Raw genomic sequence first — 14,638 nt, 5'->3', positions numbered from 1 at the left:
CTTTTAAAATTCTCATCATCACTTTCTTTCTACTCATTTTCCTGTTCCCTCTCTTTCAATTTGTCTAACATGTCTGTACAAGAATTGTCTATCCTGTTTTCAGCATCATCAGGTTCAACTCTTGCCACTGTTTTTCCAGACACATCTTTGATTTTTGGTGTCAGTATTTCGTATTCACTCACGTTTGACATTGACGATTGCGATCCATGTTCTCCATTACTTGCCTGTTATTTTTTACAAAACATTGATACCACTTCAATATTATGAAAACTAACTATCTAAGAATAAATATTATACTGACCTTTTGCAATTCTCGTAAGTTATATTCATCCTCAAGATTTTCATCAATCGGAAAAAGTTTTGTGATAGTATAAGATTCATATCCTTCCTTCAGATCCATAATTCTCAACTTGATTTTGAAAACGAACATCTATCCAAACAGGTCATTCAAAACTTTTGAGATATTCTTCTGATTATTACCTTCTTTGTTCAACAGTTGAGAACATAATAACCCAACCAATCTCTTGGTTACAGTATCAAACAATACAAAAGTTGCCTTGGCAGTTCCGTCTGACACTCTCATTTCCACCTTGTATCTGTTATAACATTAACAAAACATTGTTACAAATAAATGTCTGAAATGGAATATACTTCTTATTGCATTGAAAATACATAATTATAAACAACAAAAAATAAACAATGATATACTCATATGAGGAGATTTCGATTCTTTGTTGCATTTCTCACAATATAAATAGGTATTAATATCAGGGATTTTCTTCTTGCAATAGGTGCAAGAATTGTAACACCAACCATATCTGTCATCAACTTCTATTGTCTTGGCCTTAATTGTATACTCCATCACCTATACAATTGTAATTTATGTTCATAAACTATGTTACAATAATCAGTTTAATGTTTTAGTGAATATTGTACCTCATCAACATCATGCCATACACGATTGGTAGCATGTTTGAGTGATGTTCTATTCTCAAACATTTCCTTCATAACCGGAACTTGATACAGAATCCTTTTCTGTAATTGAATTACTGGCAGAATTCCCATTCTGAAATAACAAAGAGTAGATAAAATTTTAAATACAATTCCATCCGTGAAATTACTTTAAAAAACTATTTCTCAAACACATACTCTTTCTGTAGAGAATGCACCTCTCTAATATCTAAATTTATATAAATTCTAGATGCTGAAGTTGTATTGAGATATAATCTTCCTATATGGAAAAGAACATAAGTTCGTAATCAAAAATATATTAACTTCATGTAATATATTTTTATTACCTTGAAAATTTTTAACATTTGTTGAAATACCTATTATGACAATTGGGTTGATACTTGCTTATTGCAAATCTTCACCTATTTCTTCCAAAAATTTCCCCGATAACGTAATGTCAACTGCTTCTCTAAAATCAATATTAGTGTAAATTATTTAAAGTGGAAGAAGAACGTAAAAACATTAACAAAGGAATTTACTCTGCCATCTGCAATCTGGTGTCTCTTTTGTAGTCTTTGTCGACTTGATCTCTTCAATTTCTCCTATTGCATTCAAAACTCCAATGACATTTGCATATAATTTATCACATTTGATGTACAAATACATTTCTCACAGATTTAAAACACAAATATTCAAATTAACTATATCTGATAATAACCTTGTATATATCATTCGTTATATTTTGAAGATCATGAAGACCAGCAAATTCAAATTTATATCTTGGAATAATAGCTCTCGGTTCTTTTATTTCTTATACAGTCGTGATCATAAGAAATTGTATATGGTATATACCATCAATGGATCTGTAAGAGGGAGCAGATGGTATGACTTTTATATGTCTGATCAAATATATCGACCCTTCATGAAGCTGATTTTTAAACTTTGCAATTATTTGGTATCGAGGCATGAATAACTTGATTCTAAAAAACCAGTGAAAATCACAAATTTAATCAAACTTGTATAAATCTGAAATAAAAGTCTTACCATTATTTTCAGACTATATTTTACACCTGTTCATCAATCAAAATCATGTCAAGGCTCATAAGTTCGTCACCCATTCTGAAATTCCTACATTCCCACAATCTAGATACTCTGACAGTGACCATCCAATCATCCCTTGTTTCATCAATATCTTTAAGAAAAGTATTAGACATTGTTATGACCTGTCTACAAAAAGAAATTCATTCTTAATACAATTCAATAAAAGCAATAAACCCAACCTAGAGTTTACAACTAAAGCAAATGTCATTGTACCACAATTATAAATAAATAACATAATGTTTCGATTTTATAATCTAATTCATACTATAAATATTTCTTATCAAAATTTAATAGTATGCTGAATTTTTTGTTCAGCACTGAAATTTTAAACTCCATATTATTATACACAAATTAATAGTTTTTATAGACGAATTCATAATCCAACATATACAACATTACAATAGAAAGATAAAACAATTGAACATTTCACATTACCTGTAACAGGAACTATATCTCAATTATGCCAGCAATTTGTTTGTTTTTTTTTTGGAACAATAATCTAATGATATACTTTCAAGTACCTTTACTTATTTCTCTTAATCGTGTACAACAACATAAACAACTACATATATATAACAAACACATTAATTGCAAGAGTTATGTATAAAACCTCTCACATCCACATAAATACTCCTCACACTTCACATTAATTTCACATTAAACATAATACATAGCAAATACAATGTATTGATCTCTTTCAAATAAAAATCTATCCACAAAATTGCATCAACTTCAATAACACTTAATAAACAGCATAAGAATGATAACAAAATTAAATAACGACTAGGATTTTTTTATTTTTGTATTTTTTTTACGTGGATAGGTGTAATTCTTATTTAAGTTGCATTCAATACAAACTTACACTATTATGTGACATAAAAAGTACCATAAATTTCTTCAACAATTTAACAAAAACACTACATTAAGAACGACATTAAATATCAGAATACCAAACATCATCGTAATACCGAACACATCAATCAAAACCAAAATCCTGATATTGTGATCATTAATAGTAATATCACATTGAAAGTATCACATAACAGTACATTGCATCCATCAATTTTGGATAAAATTATTAATAGTACAAATCCAACGCATCGAAAAGGAGCAATTGTAAAGCTACAAAACACGATATCAAGAGACTAATACCATTGACAACAACATTAAATATGAGAACACCAAACATCATCAAAATACCGAGCATATCAATGAAAAAGTAAGTGTATTAACCCATCGGGCTGCATGATTAGTTTGGCACTTTGTTTATTACAATTTATTCGCATAAAATACCATCATTTAGAAACCACATCTCCGATATACTAAACAAATTACAACATAGCAAAAGGTTTATTATAATAGAAATCATAACCTTTATCGTTTATAGATTGATACTGAAATTTTCAACTGATAGAGGTTATGATTCTATTATAATAAACCTTTTGCCGGTTATGAGTCGCTTCAATTTTTTTAATAATATTATTGTTCGACACTTTGGCTAATATAAACTCAAAGCGAAATCAAGCCACTTTATTTTTTATTAACATTATCGTTCAACATTTTTTAAAAATTGTCTAACAAATTGTATGGAATCTGTTGCCTAACCATTGTCTATAATTTAGATATAAAATGCTGATGGGGAAAATACAGACTGTGATATCATGATTTAAAAATGCTTGGAAATTCGACATATCAAGGTATCATCGAGGTCTACATTCCATTGCTGAACCATAACCAGGATGTAACTAATTTTATTTATAATTTGTTACAACTTTTCTCGGAACACAACTAAACCATGAATTTGAATACTTATCCATGATTTAAGGATGCCCAAAATTTGGGCAGCTCGATATATCAGAAAGATAAACAATTCCATCTGTTCCTATGTTAGTCACTCCCAGGTTATTTTTTAAAGTTAGACCAAGTATTAGGCAGCTTGCTTGATACCAACTAAGACAGACATTAAGCCACTTAATTTTTTATTGATATTGTTGTACGGCAACTTTAAAAAATGGCCTAACAAATAGTATGGAATCTGTGGCCTAACCATTGTCCATAACTATGATTGTTCAAGCTATCCAAATCTTTACATCATCAAATGATCGATATATCAGATCGAATTGGTTGTAGTCAATATACGGTGATTTATTAGTTGTAGTCAATATACGATCCACAATTTATCCATAAGGTACCATTGAGGTCTACATTCCATTGTCGAACCATTATCAAGATATAATTTGTTGCGTTTATAATCTGTTATAACTTTTATAGAAACACTGGTAAACCATGAATTTGATTGGAATTTGAATACCTTGACACAATTCCATATGTCCCTATATTAGCCAGATTCAGATAAATACTAGGATTTTTTTATTTTTATAATTTTGTTATGTGGACACATGTAATTCTTATTTAAATTGCATTTCATACAAAATTGTATTATTATGTGACATAGATAGTTCCATTTATTTCATCAACACTTTAACAAAAACACTAACAACATTAAACATCAGAATACCAAACATCATCATAATACTGAACACATCAATCAAAAAGGAAGTGCATTAACCCATAATTAAACCAAAATTCTGTTATCCTGACCATTAATAATAATATCACATTGAAAGTATCACATAACAGTACAATTGCAGCACAGCAAATGGTTTATTACAATGGAAATCATAACCTTTATCATTTATAAACTGATACTGAAATCTTCAATCGAGAAACACATTGACCGCTTCAATTTTTTATTAATATTATAGTACGGCGGATTTGCTAATATAAACTCAAAGAGAAATTAAGCCACTTCATTTTGTATTAATATTATAGTTCGGCATATTTAAAAAATTGTACTAACAAATTATGATGATACACAACTGAACATGCGCCCCTTTTATTCCCCCTTATTTAGATCTTTTGAATACCAACGCAACTAAATAGAATTCAATATGAAGAAAGTTTTCCAATGTCAATACAATGCACCTATATAATTATAGATAGCAATCCTAGACAAATGCCATTAAACCACAATTAGTAATAGTAATCCAATACACTTGTATACTTGTTATTAATGCACATCTTTGGAATGCCAATGCAATGCACCAATATTATTATTATTATTATTATTATTATTAATACAGATCCCAATTTTTTAACTAATTAATATTTATAGATGGAGCAATAAATACCAATCCAACGTGTCAAAATAAAGTAATTTGATTGGCTTGTCAATCCAATGTGTCAAAATGGAGCAATTCTGGAGCTTCCAAAATGTGCCACATGGCGAACAACCTGCATGGGTATTCAGCTTATTAATGCACATCTTTGGAATGTCAATGCAATGAACCTGTATTATTATTATTATTAATTATTAACACATATCACTTTTTTTAACTAATTAATAATTATAGATGGAGCAATAAATACCAATCCAACGTGTCAAGACAGAGCAATTTGATTGGCTTGTCAAATGTGCCACCTGGCGAACAACCCGCATGGGTATTCAACTTTATATATATAGGGCAAATACCGAGGATGTAATTAATTGCATTTATATTTTGTTATAACTTTTCTATAAACACTGCTAAACCATAAATTTGAATACTTATCCATAATCTAAGAAACACAAACATTTGGATAGCTTTATATATCAGAAACATAAACAATTCCATATATTCCTATACAAGTATTAGGCAGCTTGCCTAATACCAACTTAGAGAAATGCAAAGCCACTTAATTTTTTATTGATATTGTAGTTCGGCATCTTTAAAAAATTGTCTAACAAATAGTGTGGAATTTGTTGCCTAACCATTATTCATAATTATGATTCTTCAAAGTCTGCTACGGTTGATAACTTCACCATCAAACCATCAATTTGGCTATAGAATGGTAATAAAGCGGATACCGATCCACAATTTATCCATAAGGTATCATTGAGATCTACATTCCATTGCCGAACCATTATTAGGATATGATTGGTAGCGTTTAGAAATTGTTATAACTTTTTAAGGAACACTGTCAAACCATGGATTTGATAGGAATTTGGATACCTTGATACAATCCCATCTATTCCTATATTGGTCACTTTAGGAATATTTCATTGGCGCAAGTCCAAAGGAAAGGATAGTAAATATTTTGTTAAACCTACAACTTAGAAAACAATATAAGAACGTCAAGATGATTAGACCTTCCAATTCCAATGCAATGCACACATACTGACAAAACGAGTAAAAAATCGTCATCCATAATTGGGCGGCATGATTTGCTTGGCAACTTGTTTGTTGCAATTCATTGCATAAGATATCACGATCCAAAAAACATACCTTTGATATATTGCCTCAGTATTAATAAATACATAGATGATTTGGACACATACAGTTGAATACATCAAAATCACTGTATATTGACCACAACTAACAAAGCTTTACTTCATCAAACACCAAACTGCAAATGTTCATGTAGACAAGATAACTTGCACAATAACAACCATCACAATCTAGCGCAACTGAACTCGGAATAGCCAAATCTCTGAATCACCATCACCATCATGCCGCGATACCAACCATGACATTCTGACAGCACGAAATGTTCACGTCCACAATCACTAAAGCCGATACAATAACATTCCATTCATAAATCACAAAATCGAACCTCAACTACTATCGGATTTTTCCACCTTGTGACAACAGGCACTGAGCATCATAATTCGATGATAGCTGAGGTCCGATTGTGTAACCTGAGAACAAGGTTAGCAAAAACAACACCTACACAAATCTTGTTAACATAAACCAATCCACAAATGTTTCATGTAGCCTAGTCCCAAAACAAATGGTTACATATCGGCCAGAACAAACACATAGCATGGCCGAAAAAACAATTCTTAATCTTTAGACAAAGTACAGACCACGAACATTTAATGTTACTCAATGTCAACAATACAGAAAAAACTAATTGCCCGTCACATGAACATACCAACAACAAATACTCACTGCTAGTCAAAATTGTAAGCTGAAAAATAAAATTAGCAAACATTAGTGAGCACATAATACATGCTAATCGATTGCAACCACAGACATACCAAATCAATGAACTTACCAAAGACTTAATAAACATAACTTGGTACAAAACACGATGGACATTGTATAAACACATCAATTTTTTCCCCTGCAACCTATAAAATGAAATCAACAAAATCAACGAATTCACATTTTATACCAACCGATCGGCAAAAGAAACGCACCGAATCAATGACTTTACCAAAATAATAATAAACACAAATCCTCATTTCCTTGAAAACAAACATAACAATATGTAATCCATCTTCATGTTAACATTGTTAAGGAACAATTATCCATCCGTATAAAAACTGGTACCTAAAAAACGGAAACAACAAAATTTAATTAATATTCATGTTAAAAATATCAAGGAACACACTTACCGTTCGGAAGGAATAACACAATCAATCATTCAAATAAATTGGCCAAACAAAAATAATCATTCAATCTAACAAAAAACGCTAAAATAGTTGGGAGACATACTTGCAATTTCACATTAAAATACTTAGAACATATACTTTCAGTTCAGAAGAACAAATCAAAATAACAACTTATCTGACAGAATCAATCCAACATCATGCCTTTATTCCATGCCAATTCATGAATCTCCGACCTGTAATCAACAACCAAAACATACATAAATAAATAAAACCATCGATCAAGATGCACGTGAAGAACAGACATATTATTCTCACAAAATAAAATAACATACAAACAATTAACAAAAGACCAAATGTATCGTTGACGCCAACTAACAAATTGCGATGATACACAACTGAACATGAGCCCCTTTTATAACCCCTTATTTAGACCTTCTGAACACCAACGCAATTAATGTCAATACAATGCACCTACATAATTATAGATAGCAATCCTAGACAAATGTCATTAAACTACAATTAGTAATAGTAATCCAATACACTTGTATACTTGTTATTAATGCACATCTTTGAAATTTCAATGCAATGCAATGCACTTGTATACTTGTTATTAATACACATCTTTGGAATACCAATGCAATGCACCTGTATTATTATTATCATCATTAAATATTAATACAAATCCCATTTTTTTAATTAATTAATAATTATAGATGCATCAACAAATACCAATCCAACATGTCAAGATAGAGCAATTTGATTGGCTTGTCAATCCAATGTGTCAAAATTGAGCAATTGTAGATCTTCTAAAATGTGTCACATAGCGAACAACCTGCATGGGTATTCATGGCGAAATATTAATACAAATCCCATTTTTTTAATTAATTAATAATTATAGATGCATTAATAAATATCAATCCAACGTATCAAGATAGAACAATTTGATTGGCTTGTCAATCCAATGTGTCAAAATTGAGCAATTCTAGATCTTCCAAAATGTGCCACATGGCGAACAACCCGCATGGGTATTCACGGCGAACAACCAGTATGGGTATTCATGAATCTTAGAGTTAAAAATATCTCAGTAAACCACACGTCCAACGTGGCAAGAAAGAGCAACTCTAGAGCTCCAAAATAAACCAATTTTAGAGCTAAAAAAAAAAAAAAAAAGTGTCCTACGTGTCACTCAAATAGATATGCTTTTACATTTGGATTTGAAATACCAATTCAGCAATTAATATCTCTTTACAACATCACCAATAAAATTCAACCACATAGCAACCATAAATCATGTGTCAAAATGGAACAATTCTATGAGTTCCAAAACATGTCACATGGCGAACAACCTGCATGGTATATATATATATATATATATATAATGCATATTTGGTTTATCTATTCTTGTATATTAAAGTCTTATTTGGTAATTTATACTTAAAAAGCCTTTTTAAATTTTCATAAACAAATAACTAACAATTTTTTCATAAAAGCTATATTTTCATTACCTTTTACTCTTATAAACTATACTTGATAAATTCTACAAACGTTAGGAGTAAATACTTTGTAACGAAGGAAAAATTTGAAGGAAGACGCTGAGATTGCCGTGTGTTGGGATGCATATATCGGATAGGAGATCTGGAGATTCAATTTTGGCGCGCTCAAGCACCCTGGTTGAATATATATAAAGTTTAATATTATTTGATCTTCAGTATCATCATATATATATACATATATGAACTGTCTTCAAGGTCAAAAAAGGCATGATTTTTTTCTAAAAGGTGCAATATTTTTAGAACTGCGAAGTGAGATGGAGAGAGGGAAGAAAAGATGGTTAGTAAGAGGATCATGTTTGAACCAGAGAGGAAGGAATAAGTAAACGGTGATGAAAAATCAGTTTTTGAGGGAAATTAAAAGCATCCTCAATGAATTGGGCATATGTCTTTATTGGAATAATCTACCATCAGGGTATTACCACATCATTCATACCACTAAACCAACGAATTTATGTCATCTCATAATTTTTTCTCTCACGTCTATCTTTAAATTAAATGTTGGTCCTTAATCAAATACAATAAATACGCAAACACGCAATTCCCAAAGACATGCGAATTGGACTAATTTGGTCAAATAATAGAGGCAAATTTCCATAAGATCTAAGTGACATGATGATGCACTTGTAATGCAAATTTTCAGGTATTACTTCAACGAATAATGTATATATATATAGTCAACAATAAATCGTTCACTTTTAATAGAGGCAAATTTCCATAAGATCTAAGTGACATGATGATGCACTTGGAATGCAAATATTCAGGTATTACTTCAACGAATAATGTATATATATAGTCAACAATAAATCGTTCACTTTTAATCTACACGTTAAAAATTTAAAGACATCTCCATCTAAGAAATTCCATTTGTATGTAATTTCAAATCACCATTTTAGTGTTGCCAATTAACGCTAAAGAACATTCACAAACAAAATTTCCATTTTACCATTAACTAACAATAATAAATGATAGTTTGGATTTTTTTTTAAAATGTAAATTTTTATCCCTGAAAATTTGGATATCAGATCAATCACAGTATAATTGCAAAGTAAAATTTTGTATTTCATGTTCATGTGATTGCAAGATTAATTGTTTGCATCTAGGGATATATGGTATATACATTTGCATTATCAAATAGTAGAAGTGTCTCATTTGAAAGGGTTCAAAGTCATTCAACCTTACCTCAAGTATTGAAAAATCATGGGGTTAAATTTTTATGATCAGTTTGTGTTAAGCTTAAAGAGTATTCAAACAAGAAATCCTAAGTTCTCAATCAAGCAATATTCATAGTATTTAGAAGAGAAATAATAAGAGCATAAACAAAAATAAAGAACATATAGCAATTATAGTGGTTCGGTAATCAGTTGATTACCTACATCCACTCTTCAAGGCAGTAGGAATTCATTTACTATATGAAAGAAAATCTTACAGAGCTTGTAGATCTTTTTTACAAGATAGATTCCTAGGAAAACCCCTCTATAATTACACCTGAAACAGACCCAAGATTGCCTCACCTCTCATGTCAAATACAAAGCATTAATCAACAATTTATACACAAAGAAAGGGAATAAAAACAATTACTACTAGGCTCACCACCATCGTTGATTTCATCCTGAAAACATCAATGCTCCACCTTGACAATTTCTTTAACAAACTTTCTCTCTCTGTAACCAAGAGAGAACAATCAGGAAGAAGAATAGAAGATTTTGGTCTAAACCAATTTAGGTCGCCAAATAAATATCCTGATGGGAAATTCCAGTTATGCCCCTTTCTTCCTTCTAAATTGCCTCTGGCCAAACATATAAAAGTTTGACTCCACATAGGCACAAATAAGTGTCACATCAGCACAAAACTCCACCTTGACATCTGATTTCTTCACTCTCTACTACCTTGGAACATTTCTTCATTTTACTCACTATGAAGGAGGCTCTTGAAAAGCCTTAGTTTATCCAAAGTGACAACTTTGGTAAACATGTCTGCTAGATTCTCTTTCCCGAGAATTTTCTCCACCTTGATGACTTTTTCAATCATGTCTCTGATAAAGTGCAGCCTTATATCAATGTGCTTGGATCTCTCATGGAAAGCTTGGTTTTTGCAAAAGAAGATAGCACTTTGGCTATCACTTTTGATTGAAATTTGAGTTTGATTAAATCCCAGCTCACTAAGCATTCCCTTAAGCCATATTGCTTCCTTGGCAGCTTCTGTGATTGCCACATACTCAGTTTCTGTAGTCGATAGGGTCACAATAGCCTGCAAATTGGCTTTCCAACAAACCAAGTTATTCCATAAAGAGAATGCAAAACCAATCATTGATTTTCTGTTGTCAGATTCCCAACATAATCAGCATCAACACATCCTGTAATAAAATCCAGCAAGTTTCTTCCCTTACTATACACAATTCCAAATGACATTGTACCCCTAACATATCTTAAAATCTATTTCACTGCCTCCCAATGAGTTTTTCCAGGATTACTCATGAATCTACTAACATAGCTTACTGCAAAAGCTAAATAAGGCCTTGTACAGACCATTAGATACATTAGACTACATATAGCATTTGCATATGGAACATTAAGCATTTCCCTTTCCTCATCTTCAAAACTAGGACACTAATTTATGCTTAGCTTAAAATGTTGTCCCATTGGAGTTCCAACGGGTTTACACTCGATCATATTAAACCTTCTAATAACCTTCTCAGCATATTCCTTTTGAGATAGCACAATCTTTACTGTTTTTCTATCTCTCTCAATATTCATTCCTTGAATCTTTCTAGCCTACCCCAAGTCTTTCATTTCAAATTGTTTGTTCATTTCAACCTTAAATTTAGCAATTTTAGTTGCATCTTTACAGGCCAACAACATATCATCAACATAAAGTACTAAATAAAGGTAACAATCATCATATAAGCATTTGAAATAAAGGCAGTTATCAAAATTACTTCTTTTGAAACCAAAACAGATCATAAAGTTGTCAAACTTCTATACCATTGCCTAGGTGACTGTTTCAACCTATACAAAGACTTCTTTAAAAGACACACTTGGTTTCTAGAGCCTTTTTCAAACATTTCAGGTTGTTCCATTAAAATCCTTTCCTCTAAATCACCATTCAAGATTTTTGTTTTGACATCAAGCTGCCCTAATTCAAGTTCAAATTGGGCTACTAAGGACAGAGGAACTCTAATGGTAGTATGCCTTACCACATGTGAAAAAATTTTAGTGTAATCTACCCCCTCAACCTGTGTAAAGCCCTTTGCAACTAGCTTGGCTTTAAACTTAGGTGCTTCTACCCTTGGAATTCCCTCTTTCTTTTTAAACACCCATTTACACTTGACAACTCTACTGTCCTCTGGTTTGTTTACAAGCACCCAAGTCTTATTTTTCATCAATGAATCATACTCATCTTGCATTGCTAATCTCCACAGCTTAGATTCTCTACTTTCCATAGCTTCTTTGATAGTTCTAGGTTCATCTTCTACTTCTTCAACAACTTGGAGGCAAAAGCAACCATATCAACCTGGGAATACCTCTTAGGTAACCTAATCTCCCTTCTCAGCCTATCTCTATCTAACTGATAATTTTTAAGTTCATGTTCTTCATCATGAGCTAAATTATCTTCATTTTCTCCTAAAACAGGTTCCTCACCTTGAGGTTGGCAAACTTCTTGCTGATAATCTGGCTGTAATTCGCCAGCGTTATTAGAAGAAACTTCATCACCTATTTCAAGCCTAATAACTTCATAATTAACCTCACCAGATTTCTCATTGAGACCACCCAATTCCTCTTCCTTGAATTTGACATCTCTACTGACTATACATCATTTCCCAGCAACATCCTAGCATTTATACCCTTTTACCCCATCAAGACATCCTATGAAAATACACTTAATGGCTCTAGGATGTAACTTATTAGATCTATCATGCACAAAAATAGTACATCCAAAGACTCTCAAACTGCTATAATCAGCTGGATATCCAGTCCATTTCTCAATAAGTGTCTTAAATTCAATAGCTGAAGAAGGAATCCTATTGATTAGGAATACTGCTGTATAAGCAGCTTCTACCCATAATTTGGTAGGAAGTTTGGCACAAGATAGTAGGCTCCTAACCTTCCCCATGATAGTTATATTCATTCTTTCGGTTGGCCCATTCTGTTGAGGTGTATACCTAACTGTCTAATGCCTTAGAATTCCACTACTCTTGTACAGTTTATCAAACTCCTCATTTATGAACTGTAGCCCATTATCAGTCCTTAACTTCCTGATTTTCTTCCCTTAGCTTCTCCTTTGTTTTTCAAGAAATATATCCATACTCTCCTTGAATACTCATATATGATGCTAATAAAAAAAACCTACAGCCCCCCAAGGATAGATATTTAGCTGGCCCCCAAACATCAGAATGGATATAATTTAAGATGGACTTAGAACAATGTTGCCCCACACTAAATCTAATTTTGGCTCATCTTCCATAAATACAATGATCACAAAACTCAATTTCTCTACTTTGTCCCCTCCTAAGACCTTTTGCTTGCTCAGCTCAACTAAACCTTTCTCACTAACATGTCCACCTTCTATGCCATAAAGTTGTCTTATGGACTTCTGAGACAGAGATATTGTTGTTGTTCCAGTGATGATTGATCCTTTTAGAACATACAGCCCATTCTTCTTCTCACCCTTCATTACAACTAAGGACCCTTTAGTGACCTTAAGGACTCCACCTAAGCCTATAGTTATAGCCAATTGAATCCAAAATTCCTAGAGAAATCAAATTCCTTTTCAACTCTGGTATGTATCTAACATCTGTGAGCAGTTTGAACTGACATCATGCAAATTCAGCCTTACATCTCCAATTCCTAAGACTCACAACAGCATTATTTCCCATCAAAACTTTGCCAGACTCCAACTTTCTAAAATTCAACAGAAACTCCTATTTGGAGTCATGTGAAAGGTACAACCAGAATCAAGTATCCATTCAACATCAGTTTCATTTTCAGAAGCCACCACCATCAGAACTCTCATACCCATCAGAAGCTACATATACAGCATCCACTAGCATCCTTTCCTTGAACTTTTCTTCCTACCAAGACAGTCCCTCTTAAAAGACCTTCCTTATGACAGTAAAGCATTTCTAACAAATTAGATTTTGACTTAGATCTACCCCTGAATTGCCCTTTCTTATGACTTTTCTTTTCAGATCACTCTCACATGCAACCCTCACCATCCAGTTTACCCCTTTCCTAAATTTAGCATCTTTTGCAGTAATTGCAACTACAACCTCATCTAGCTTAAGAGTCCGTCTACCACATTTAGGGTATCGCAAAATTAGCAATAATTTTGGTAGAGAGTTTATGAGGATGACGCTTGATCTTCATCCTCCACCTTAACGCTTAGACCCTCTAAATCTTGAACTAATTTCATGAAATCATTCATTTCTCTCCTAAAGACTTACTCTCATCCATTTTAAAACCAAAAAACTTCTGTTTTAAAACTAGCCTATTAGGAGAAGACTTGGACAAATAAAAGAGTCTAGTTTTCCCAACCCCTGCTAGTGTGGTCATTTTCTTTACCTCTCTCAAAACTTTGTCTCCTAACCCTAGAATTAAGG

The sequence above is a fragment of the Pistacia vera genome, unplaced genomic scaffold (assembly GCF_008641045.1).
Source record: "Pistacia vera cultivar Batoury unplaced genomic scaffold, PisVer_v2 Contig426, whole genome shotgun sequence".
NCBI classification, from domain to species: Eukaryota; Viridiplantae; Streptophyta; class Magnoliopsida; order Sapindales; family Anacardiaceae; genus Pistacia; species Pistacia vera.
The sequence above is the reverse complement of the archived record's forward strand: the minus strand, read 5'-3'. Positions refer to the sequence as shown.